General features: G+C 42.2%; 2 protein-coding genes across 2 annotated transcripts in view; both read left to right on the top strand.

The window, feature by feature from the left end:
* The window catches only part of LOC137619876 (decapping and exoribonuclease protein-like), a 400,284-nt gene that overhangs the window by 230,454 nt on the left and 157,206 nt on the right, over positions 1-12,624 (top strand). The window lies entirely within an intron of this gene.
* Positions 1-12,624, top strand: part of LOC137619480 (uncharacterized) — a 56,703-nt gene that overhangs the window by 673 nt on the left and 43,406 nt on the right. The window contains exon 2 of the mRNA XM_068349541.1: positions 2,473-2,579. The gene's annotated coding sequence lies outside the window, so the exon portion shown is untranslated. The remainder of the gene's footprint in view (positions 1-2,472; positions 2,580-12,624) is intronic.

Below are 12,624 nucleotides of genomic sequence, written 5' to 3' on the forward strand. Positions count from 1 at the left end.
TTTGGTAAAGCCCCGGTGTGACGGTCTGAACGATCCCCCGGTCTCAGAAATCTCCTTGACATTGTATAATGGTTCTTTTCCGCCATTAGCTCGCTTCGCTTGCATGAAAATAAAACATCAAGCTCGTATGTACTGGCAAACGGTAATGTTGAGCTGCGCACGCTAACATTACAGGAAAATAAAACATGAACCTTGTATGCACTGGCGAACGGTAACGTTCGCGCAGGCGCAGATTATCAAGGAGAATTCTGAGACCGGGGGATCGTTCAGACCGTCACACCGGTAAAGTTTTACCGTGTTACAGATTCTCATTTCGAACAGAAAGTATGTTTTCCTGTAGTAAATAATGTGATCTGACTGAATTTGACCTTCATTTCAACCATATTCCCTAGGTTACATTGCCCTGTAATACAGTACAATAATACCAAAGCCCCTTCCACACCTGGGACCAATGCGGGGCGGGCACTCTGATTTGCTCGTAATTCTTTCGCTTTGAAACAGCGTTACCAGATCACACAGACAGGAGAACTATGACTTGGGCCAGACGTTGGTGGAGGACGGTTAGAGTTGTATCAGACAATAGTTAGGCACCCATCTAGTGCCGCAATAACGAGCATGACACTTCGATCGTTTGCCTCGCGGTTTCTCCTCTATGACGTTATATACACTCGTGATCGTCACCCGTACAACAGAATTGGTAATAGTTTCTGCCCGCCATGCATTAGCCCCTCGTGTGGAAGGGCCTTAAGAGTAAGAATGTGCCCTTCCCTTGGGGTACTACATTCGTGGTGTAATTCTCTGAAATGGACTCTCGATTTAGGTAAACTACCATACTGAGCTATTTATTCTATTGTTTAGAAAGGGAACCACAAATTACTGGCATCCCCTAAAATATCACTGCAAACCCTGAGAAATCGATAAATAATATGTGTTTTTTTAATTTACTTTATTTTTTAGTAAATTAATTAATAAAATGTGTATTTTAAAGAATTTTTCTATATACCCTTTACACAATATATGAAAGGGTACAGAACCTAAAAAAAACCCTTAACCTAACCTAGTAGTTCCCAGGTCACAACCCCCATGCTGGGGGGCAAGCCCCTGGACTCCCTTCCCAGGTCACAAATCTTCCCAGGTCACAACCCCCAGTGGGGGGCAAGTCCCCGGACCCCCTTCCCAGGTCACAAACCTTCCCAGGTCACAACCCCTAGGCAAGGTTCTACTTGCAAATATATAAAAGATATAAATGCTAAAAACATAAAAATAACGTATTTTAATAAAAACATATTATTTATCGATTTCTAAGGGTTTGCAGTGATATTGCAGGGGATTTCGGTAATTTTCAAGGGGATTCCAGTATTTACCTAAGGATTCCAGTAAATCCGGGGGATTCCAGTAATTCGAGGTACCGGTGTAGAAAGAAGTACAGTGAACCCTCGCTACTTCGCGGTTCGACCATCGCGGATTCACCACTTCGCGGATTTTTTCCATAACCCATATATATACATATATACAGTAATATATATATATATATATATATATATATATATATATATATATATATATATATATATATATATATATATATATATATGTATGCATGTATTTATGTATATATGTATGTATATATGTAGGTATGTATGTGTATGCATATATATATATATATATATATATATATATATATATATATATATATCTAAAGTAGGAAGATGTGATGTAGTTCTAAGGGAAAAGTATGGGAAATATGTCTGGGTAATAATCAAAGCTCTACCTCCAGTTTGTTTCTTCATTATGATCAGAGATAAACGTAAACAAAACATGGGTTGCCATTTTTTATCGTGCTTTTTAGCGTGGTTAGGAAACGCATGATATAAAATCGCCTTTAATATTTGTGCCTGTTTTAGTTTAGGGTACTGTAGTACATGCATTAAGTGTTCTGTACATTAAAGGGTAGTTTGTTAACAGTACTACGTATAAGGGAAGGTTTTAAAAGTCTGAATATACATGTTGAATAAATAGGTAAATATGGTGTCACTACTTCGTGGATTTTCATCTATCGCGGCCGGGTCTGGAACCTATCTACCGCGATAAATGAGGGTTCACTGTATATCACTCCCCCCTTCTCTTTGCGAGGGGATGATGGATAGAAATAAGAACTCACTCAGGTCTATGATAGCAGCATTTCAAATTTCACGGCTTGACAGACCCATTCTTGTTAGTTGCTACTTTCTCCTGTGTTATTACAGTATTAAGGCTTGAAGAGTTCATTTAAATCCTTAATTAAAAATAAAACCTTTAAGGTTCCAATTGATATTTTAGATTTTATAAAACTTTCAGAAAGTAAAATTTTAAAATTTTCATTTCAGATGACTTTTCTTTGACATATTCTCATGGTACAGTTTCATGTGTGATGGTATAAAGCCTATAGGGTTTCTGATTGCATTACTGAGATGCTTATTTTCATTGTTCCAGCTTGACTTGAGAGTACAGCAGCCATGGGAGATCCACCAATATTACAGTTTGCGCCTTTTAGTTCAGCCGTGGATGCAGGCTTTTGGCATAGATTCACCCAGCTTAAGGTGAGTAGATAGGAATTGAAAGCTCAGCAACTACATTTTAAAGCATTAGACTTTATTTGATAAAACTGATACATTTAGCTTTCCAAATATTTACGCTGGATTAAAAATAATTTTTTTATTTTTTTTTTAATTCATAATTGACTTTCTGGAAAAAATTTAGTTTTTCAATATTAATCTTACCCGATAATCATGTAGCTGTCAACTCTGTTGCCGACAGAAATCTACGGTCGGGATACGCCAGCGATCGCTATACAGGTGGGGGTGAACACCACAGCGCCATCTGTGGTCAGGTACTCTAGTACTTCTTGTCAACACCACCTCAATTTTTCCTCTGTCGTGCCTCCGGCTAGACCTACATGGATACGCTGTTGATTCTGGAGTTATTGCTCACGATTTGGTGATGTATTTGCTCTAGAGTTTAGCCTTCGCTATTCAGGAAGCTATATCATTAGCTTAGCAAGTTTTTGGAATTAATTTGATTTAATTTTTTATTTAATTTTGGTACGAAGAGAGTATGAACTCTCTTTCACTTTTAAATGGCCGACCCTTCCCTTAGACGGAAGTGTTGGTGTCGAAGAGAGTATAGACTCTCTTAATTTTGCTAACAAAGTTATAGATTTATTTTATATCTCTCCGCCTTTTATAGGCCTCTTTGATTAACTTCCTTTTATTATAAACTTATTAAAATTAATTTTTATATTTGTTTATATTCGACCTTTCCTAATAGTAGGCGGTCTTTTCTTGGAACCGAAGTTAATTAACTTTGAGCCCGTCATTTCGTTTTTACCTGTTAACATATTATGCTATTTTAATGTTTTTGAAAGAATTTCTTTGATAGTCTTGTACTGTTTTCAAAGTTGAACTAACGTTTTGTTTTGTCTCTGCAGTTGTTGACGTTCAGAACGTTCAACTTGCGCTCTATCGTTACGATAGAGAGAGAGTCTATCACGGTGTCACGTTGCAGTAAGAGTAAACCGATTCTAGCGTTTTGTTCATTCTTTCTTAGCTTAAATGGTTCTATTCTAATAAAGGAACTTTTTATTTGGGAAACCTTTCAGTTTTTTTCCTTTAACAATAATATGTTTTAACGATATATATAATTGGGCTCTTCTCTCAGGTGCTAAGTCAAGAGAGAGAGAGAGAGAGATAGAGACGGAGGGAGAGAGAGGAGGATAAACGTTTCGTTCAAGCGGGTAACGTTGTTATCGTTTTTGCTCTTCTCCCTAGTCTCTTTAGGGGAAGAAGGTAAACGTTTCTAGAGTTTTATTCTTGTTCTCAGACTTTATGCGGTGAGAGATTTTAAACGTAGTTTATTTGATCTAGTGTTTAATCTCTTTTCCAGCCACTGAATTATTTATCTTTCATTATGTTTTTCTGTTACATTGTAATACTGTTTTCGCAATTACTAACTTTTAATGAAGGATAGAATTGCGTGTTTCAGGTACAAACCACTTAAAGTTTCGAGTTCAGTGAAATAAGTGCAAACAGAAAATCAAAAGTGATACAGTGATAAGCGCAAAGTGTTACAGTGTTGCGTTCGAGGGTTCGTCTGTTCGTGCCAGTTGTTCGCCTAGTCTGGGACCTCTTACAAGCTCCCAAGCCCAGGGGAGAAGTAATGTCGAAGGACTTATGGGTTCAGCAGGCCTTGATCGACGAACAGACGTTTCCCTCGGTGGTTTCGGGTGTAACCAACTCACGTAGCCGACGTGATCACCCCACCCACACAAAGACGAGAGAGCCCATTTATTCCTCGTCTGCGGAAGAGGTTTCTCGCAGAAACCATGGACCAAATCTTGCAGCTTTTAAGTGCAAGTCGGTCCCTTCCGCGCAAGTCCAACTCCTAGGTGGTGCCATTAGCACTGGGTCAGTTCGGACTTGCTGCAGTACGACAACTGCACACCTCCCAGAGAGGCAAGGTGGTATCGCAACAGACAGTAACTCCGTCTGTTGCCGCACCAGCTGTTTTAGACCCTCAGTTTCAACGGACAGTAGCTCCGTTTGTTGTTGTCTTTCTTAAACTCTAGTGGTCTATGCTGCTGACAATGCAGTCTCAGCTTGCGGTGTTGATGCAGGAGTTTCAGGCAGAGAAGGTTAACACACCTCCTCCTGCGAGCGCTCCTCCACCTCTACGCAGTCCAGCCTGCCAGACGTATGATGTTGAGGTTCCTCAAGCTACCTCCATGCGTGAGCTGCCGCATTGGGAGTTGCCAGATACCAGCTCTGTGCAGCAACCTCCACTTTCCTTGAGGCAGGAGCCTCTTGCCACGCGGCAACCTCCTCAACACTTGAGGCAGGAGCCTTATGCTTTGCAGCAACCTCCTCTACCCTTGAGGTAGGAGACTCATGCGTTGCGACTACCTCCTCCATCCTCGAGGCAGCTACCTCTTGCGGTGCGACAACCTCCACCATCCTCGAGGCAGCAACCTCAACTCCACCTCTGCGCAGTCCACCCTGCCAGACGTATGATGTTGAGGTTCCTCAACCTACCTCCACGCGTGAGCTGCCGCATTGGGAGTTGCCAGATACCAGCGCTATGCAGCAACCTCTTGCGTTGCGGCAACCTCCACCATCCTTGAGGCAGCAACCTCAACTCTTGCGGCAGCCACCTCCACTCTTGAGGCAAGAACCTCAACTCTTGAATGGGCTCTCGTGGCATGGTTGGTTTCGACCTGGCCTTTCATTAGAAGGGGCTAGCGTTCGATCCCAAGTATGAGGTAGAAATTTATTTCTATTTGAACACGATGTTGTGTTGATATTTATCCATATTGACTCATTAGGGGTAATTTGAATGAATTACTACCAATTGTGTCACGTGGTGGCCCGGGGAAATCTGGTAAAACTCGCTGGTGAAGAGACTGATGTCTCACCAGGTAAATCCTCGGACAGCTAGATTAGTGTCAGGTTCAGATTTCTTTAAAAAATCCTCCTCTACCCATGAGGCAGCCTCATGCTTATGAGGAGCCTCATGCTATGCGGCATCCTCCTCAAACCATGAGGCAAAAGCCTCATGCTATGCGGCAACCGCCTCAACCCATGAGGCAGGAGCCTCATACTATGCGGCATCCTCCTCAACGCATGCGGCATAAGCCTCATCCCTTGCAGCTTGAGCCTCATCCCATGCAGCATGAGTCTCATACCATGCAGCATGAGCCTCATCCCATGCAGCATGAGCCTCATCCCATGCAGCATAAGCCGCACGCCATGCAACACTGCATACCTTACCGCATGCTTCTCAGTCACACATCTTTGGTTGTTGCCAACTCACTAGACTGTCAAGCAGTTTCATAACGTTGCCTTCTAGTCTGCTGCTTTTGCACCAGTGAAACCCTCACTGAGAGAACTTAGCTTTTCTCGGATATGGTTCCTGTAGATGAGAAAGTGCTATTCTCCCTCCTTCTGATTTTCCCTTGAGGACTCTGTCATTTGGAGAGGAGCCTTTAGCTGCTTAGCCTCCTATGGACTTTTATTTAAGCATAGCATGCTTCCAGGGAGGGTAATGGTTCCACTTCAGTCGCTAACCCCGTCTGTTACCACACCTGCTCCCATAGACCTTGAGCTGTGTTGCAAGACATGCAGTCCAAGCTTAGTCCTTGTTAGATGATTTTTTGTTTACGGAGTCAGTGTGTCACTGGGAAGACGTTCAACAACCAGCAGAAGTGTCTTGTTGTGACGCAGTGCGGCAACCTCAGCAACCCGATAAGGAGTTGTCTGTACGACCCAGACAGTCTAGACAGCTTCGGGTTGTCACTGTACTTCCTCGCTTCCCCATGGTTGACAGTTCACAGACTGTGCAGCAGTACCATGATCTTGTGTCCGGCTCCGTCAGACGACTAGCTTTTAAGAGCTCCCACAAGTCGTCGCTGTCTGGAGATTCTCAGATGGACTATGGATCTGACCAAGGAACTGGGCCTCCTGGTCAATTTTGAGGAGTCCCAGCTCGTCCCATCCCAGACCATTGTCTACCTGGGTATGGATCTTCAGAGTCGAGCTTTTCGGGCTTTTCCGTCGGCCCCAAAGATATACTAAGCCCTAGATTGCATCCAGAGCATGCTGAGAAGGAACCGATGCTCAGTCAGGTAGTGGATGAGTCTAACAGGGACACTTTCATCGCTGGCACTGTTCATCGAGTTAGGGAGACCCCACCTCCCCCCCTTCAGTATCATCTAGCGGCTCACTGGATAAAGGACATGACGCTAGAGACGATCTCAGTTCCTGTTTCCGAAGAGAGGAGGTCTACTCTCACGTGGTGAAAGAACAGCTTTCTTCTCAAGGAAGTCTACCTTTGGCTGTTCAGAAACCCGACCGCCGTCTCTTCTCTGACGCATCAGACACGGGCTGGGGTGCGACTTTGAACGGACAGGAATGCTCGGGAACATGGAATCAGGAGCTAAGGACACTTCACATCTATTGCAAGGAGCTGTTGGCGGTTCATCTGACCTTGATAAACTTCAAGTCCCTCCAGCTTAACAAGGTGGTGGAGGTGGACTCTGACAACACCACAGCCTTGGCTTACATCTCCAAGCAGGGAGGGACTCATTCGTGGAAGTTGTTCTAGATCGCAAGGGACCTCCTCATCTGGTTAAAAGATCGAAAGCTCACGCTGGTAACGAGGTTCATTCAGGGCGATATGAATGTCATGGCAGATCGCCTTAGCCGGAAGGGTCAGGTCATCCCCACAGAGTGGACCCTTCACAAGAATGTTTGCAGCAGACTTTGGGCCCTGTGGGGTCAGCCAACCATAGATCTGTTCGCTACCTCGATAACCTAGAGGCTCCCGTTGTATTGTTCTCCGATTCCAGACCCAGCAGCAGTTCACGTGGATGCTTTTCTGCTGGATTGGTCCCATCTCGACCTGTATGCATTCCCGCCGTTCAAGATTGTCAACAGGGTACTTCAGAAGTTCGCCTCTCGCAAAGGGACACGGCTGACGTTGGTTGGCTCCGCTCTGGCCCGCGAGAGAATGGTTCATAGAGGTACTGCAATGGCTGGTCGACATTCCCAGGACTCTTCCTCTAGGAGTGGACCTTCTACGTCTACCTCACGTAAAGAAGGTACATCCAAACCTCCACGCTCTTCGTCTGACTGCCTTCAGACTTTCGAAAGACTCTCAAGAGCTAGGGGCTTTTCGAAGGAGGCAGCCAGAGCGATTGCCAGAGCAAGGAGGACATCCACTCTCAGAGTCTATCAGTCTAAAGGGGAAGTCTTCCGAAGCTGGTACAAGGCCAATGCAGTTTCCTCATCCAGTACCACTGTAACCCAGATTGCTGACTTCCTGTTACATCTAAGGAACGTAAGATCCCTTTCAGCTCCTACGATTAAGGGTTACAGAAGTATGTTGGCAGCGGTTTTCCGCCACAGAGGCTTGGATCTTTCCACCAACAAAGATCTACAGGACCTCCTTAGGTCTTTTAAGACCTCAAAGGAACGTCGGTTGTCCACTCCAGGCTGGAATCTAGACGTGGTCCTAAGGTTCCTTATGTCATCAAGATTTGAACCTCTCCAATCAGCCTCTTTTAAGGACCTCACATTAAAAACTCTTTCCCTCGTGTGCTTGACAACAGCTAAAAGAGTAAGTGCGATCCACGCCTTCAGCAGGAACATAGTTTTCACATCTGAAACGGCTACATGTTCCTTGCAGCTCGGTTTTTTGCTAAAACGAGCTTCCTTCACGTCCTTGGCCTAAGTCGTTCGAGATCCCAAGCCTGTCCAACTTGGTGGGGGACGAACTGGAGAGAGTACTTTGCCCAGTTAGAGCTCTTAGGTACTATCTAAAAAGGTCATAACCTTTACGAGGACAATCAGAAGCCTTATGGTGGGCTATCAAGAAGCCTTCTCTTCCAAGGTCTAAGAACTCAGTTTCTTACCTATTCAGGCTCCTGATTAGGGAAGCACATTCTCATCTGAAGGAAGAAGACCTTGCTTTGCTGAAGGTAAGGACACATGAAGTGAGAGCTGTGGCTACTTCAGTGGCCCTCTAACAGAACCGTTCTCTGCAGAGTGTTATGGATGCAACCTATTGGAGAAGCAAGTCAGTGTTCGCATCATTCTATCTCAAAGATGTCCAGTCTCTTTACGAGAACTGCTACACCCTGGGACCATTCGTAGCAACGAATGCAGTAGTAGGCGGGGGCTCAGCCACTACATTCCCATAATCCCATAACCTTTTTAACCTTTCTCTTGAATACTTTTTATGGGTTGTACGGTTGGCTAAGAAGCCTTCCACATCCTTGTTGATTTGGCGGGTGGTCAATTCTTTCTTGAGAAGCGCCGAGGTTAAAGGTTGTGATGAGGTCCTTTAGTATGGGTTGCAGCCCTTTATACTTCAGCACCTAAGAGTCGTTCAGCATCCTAAGAGGACCGCTACGCTCAGTAAGAAAGACGTACTTAATAAAGGCAGAGTAATGGTTCAAGTCGTCTTCCTTACCAGGTACTTATTTATTTTATGTTATTTTTAAATAACTAATAAAATAAAATACGGGATACTTAGCTTCTGTGTTAACATGTATGCTGGTCTCCACCCACCACCCTGGGTGTGAATCAGCTACATGATTATCGGGTAAGATTAATATTGAAAAATTTTATTTTCATTAGTAAAATAAATTTTTGAATATACTTACCCGATAATCATGATTTAATTGACCCACCCTTCCTCCCCATAGAGAACCAGTGGACCGAGGAAAAAATTGAGGTGGTGTTGACAAGAAGTACTAGAGTACCTGACCACAGATGGCGCTGTGGTGTATATTCAAAAATTTATTTTACTAATGAAAATAACATTTTTGTTTTGTAGTAGAATTTTATAAGGTAATTTTTGAAATCAGAATACCAGCTATAGTGCTGAGGATACAATTCAGTTTGACGTTGGCAGTACGAATACCATATTCCCCAGAGGTATTACTCTGTGACCACCACCTGTGTTGAATTAGTCTCTTTCTGTTATTTAGTCGAATTGGACAAATGGTGGAACAAACAAGCCAGATACGGCACAAGCTCATATGGGACTGGGGACCAATTTTGCAAAATGACCTTCATTATGCACCATGCCAGGGGTTTAAACTATTTGGTGTCCTTTTATAAGGAATGGAATCTGTCATATTGATAGATCTCATATAAATCAGTCTTGTATTTCTAATGTTGGAATTAAATAAGGAATAATGATTTGTATGTTAAAAAACATTGAAAACGCTATGAAATTTTATATGTGCTAAGTACTTTTACCAAAGCTAAATTCTGCAGTCTCCCATATAGTGAGAACTATAAATAATCAACTAAAGCATTTGAATTTACTGAAAGTTCTTTAATTAGTCCTCTACATTTTTCTTCACAGCTGGATGTGCTGCATCTAAGCGAGGAACCTGTCGATCTTGTGGGAAGCTACGCTAACTCCGATGCTCAAGGGCTCCCTACTCGTTTGAGTGTCGAATATGATGCACTGGATGGGTTAGTATTTTATTGTGCACTGTCTCTAATATATTATAAAGTCTCAGAACTTTTTCCTGGCCTTCTCCATCATGAGGCTCAATACTACGCAGTACTCTAGAAGTTTTATTCCAGCTGTTACCAAGTTGTGGAATGATCTTCCTAATCGGGTAGTTGAAAATCAGTAGAACTTCAAAAGTTCAAAGTTGGAGCAAATGCTTTTCTTGTTGACCAGCCGGACATGAGTCTTTTTATAGTTTATTTATGACGTATTTGTTTTTGATGTTGTTAATAGTTTATATATGACATGTCTGTTTTGACGTTGTTACTTTTTTAGAATTATTTATTGTTAATTTGTTCTCTTCATTTATTTATTTCCTTATTTCCTTTTCTCACTGGGCTATTTTTCCCTGTTGGAGCCCCTGGGCTTATAGCATCTTGCTTTTCTAACTAGGGTTGTAGCTTAGATAGTAATAATAATAATAATAATCCCAGACATTACAGAGGAACCACGTTAGAGCTCTGGGACTTGTTTCCTGTACTTTTCCAACTACGTTTGTAGCTTAGCTAGTAATGATAATAGTAATGGAAAGTGCAGCCTCCAATACTAAATTAGGTTTCTAACTTGCCTAAAGCTCTCCCTTCTTCAACCTACTTTACTTTTACTTTGATGGCTGCTTTTCTGGTCCCATACAGCAGGGGAACCCAACTCTCTACAGGACCTAGTGTATTCAGTAGAGCCTCTGTGTTTAGACCTTTTCCAAGATTTGTTTTATCACCATCACTCAAAGTTGGTCCTTAATTACAGTAATGTATAGATATTTGTGTATGGTTGTTATTATTACTCTGAAAATACTGTGTACCTGGGCATAATGTCTTTAGAATGGGTATGTTAGGAGATTTTGAAAGTCACGAAATTTGCGTTTTTCATGTTTTTGTGGAAGTGAAAATTTGTGGGTGTATTGTAATTATTCATCATTATTGTTGTGTATTGTAAGGTGGTTATAAAATCGTTATCATTCTTTTACTTTAACTCTGTATGGCAGTTTCGTCATCATTTTGGTCCAGGGTAAGCATAGTTTTTTATGAAGATGCGAGTCTTATCCACCATAATGCTTGCTTTGGAGAACCTCCCCTTGGTCAGGTGACTGGGAGGTGTTGGCGGTTACTTGCTTGACCGACGCAGTACATGTCATATGTTGGTAGTACCCATTTCTAGTTAAAAAAAATATGATGTTGCTCATTAAGAAGTGTTCAGATGCAGAAAACTCTTTGAGGTCGAATGGGTTGTCAAGACCACTTGCCCTCTCTTGGCTGGGTAAAGCCCTGTCCACACGATCGAGCATGCCCGACGGGTAAACAGTGATACCAGACCACAATAGTTAGTAAGAATGGATAGCTAGGTTGGTAGTGTCGCGGGCTTCTGTTTCAGAGGTCCTGAGTTCACGTCCTCGCCAGGACGCGGATAGTGTGAGATCTTCTACCGGGGGTTACTCCCCAGGGTGGCGCCTGGGGGGGGAGGTTAGAGGGGGCTAGTGATAGTCCCTGCTAGCTTATGGTCGCCTGAGCAGAATGATGTAGATCGTCTGAGTGGAGACCTAAAACCCGCAACTTTAATGAGGGTTAATGACGTCAGAAGTGGGAAAACCACAGACAGTGATCTGGCATCATACAGTGTTGCCAGATCCCTGCCTGTTTTCCCGCTTCTGACATCATTAACAATAATTTTCACTAACTATTGTGGCCTGGTATCACTATTTGCCCGTCGGGCATGCTCGATCGTCTGGACAGGGCTTAAGGTTTATGTGCACAAGGAAGCATTAACTCGCTGCCTATTGACCATTTAGCTGCCTTGCCACCTGAAATAATGCCTTTTCTTAGTGATGCTCTGAGCAATAACTGTTATTTAGTATTATTTGAGGTTTTATTTATGAAATATTGAAATTATAAACAAATTATGAATCTAAATTATTTTTGTTTTTTAAGGAAAAACACAAGAGTTATACAGTAATGGTAACAAGGGTGAAAATTGAGACCCCAATCAAATTAATTATAAATTGTACCCTCTTAACAGTACTATTTTTTTTAATAGGTGTGTTGCCAATTATGATATAAGTAATTTTGTTATTGCCAATTAAGGGATTTTAGGAAATATTTGCATTTTGTAATATTTGTAATAGATATGCTGTATAATAAAATCTCACTCAATTCTCTTAAGATTCAAGTTTGACTCATTGGACTGAATAACTGCTTTTTTATAATAATAATTCTATCAATGCTGAAATATTTCAGGAACCAACAGGCATCATCAACATGGTCATGCAGTGCACCTGGAACACTCATTAATACCAATACAATTGAAGAATTCAAGAATAGGGACAAGGTGGAAATACTACGAAAGAAATCGACTCGGTTATGGGAGGCAATAACCTCTGGGGATGCTATTAAAAATCCTTCTGTCCTGGCTTCATTTTTAATGTTCACTTTTGCGGTGAGTAGATTCTCATGTGACGTAACTGTGATTAATATATTTGTATTGGTGTTGTTTATAAAAGAATGGTTGATAGGAATTTGAAATATTTTTGCTGTATTTATATTGGAAAATATTTAAAGGAAAGAATGCAAG

Source organism: Palaemon carinicauda, chromosome 26 (assembly GCF_036898095.1).
Source record: "Palaemon carinicauda isolate YSFRI2023 chromosome 26, ASM3689809v2, whole genome shotgun sequence".
In the NCBI taxonomy this organism is placed as follows: Eukaryota; Metazoa; Arthropoda; class Malacostraca; order Decapoda; family Palaemonidae; genus Palaemon; species Palaemon carinicauda.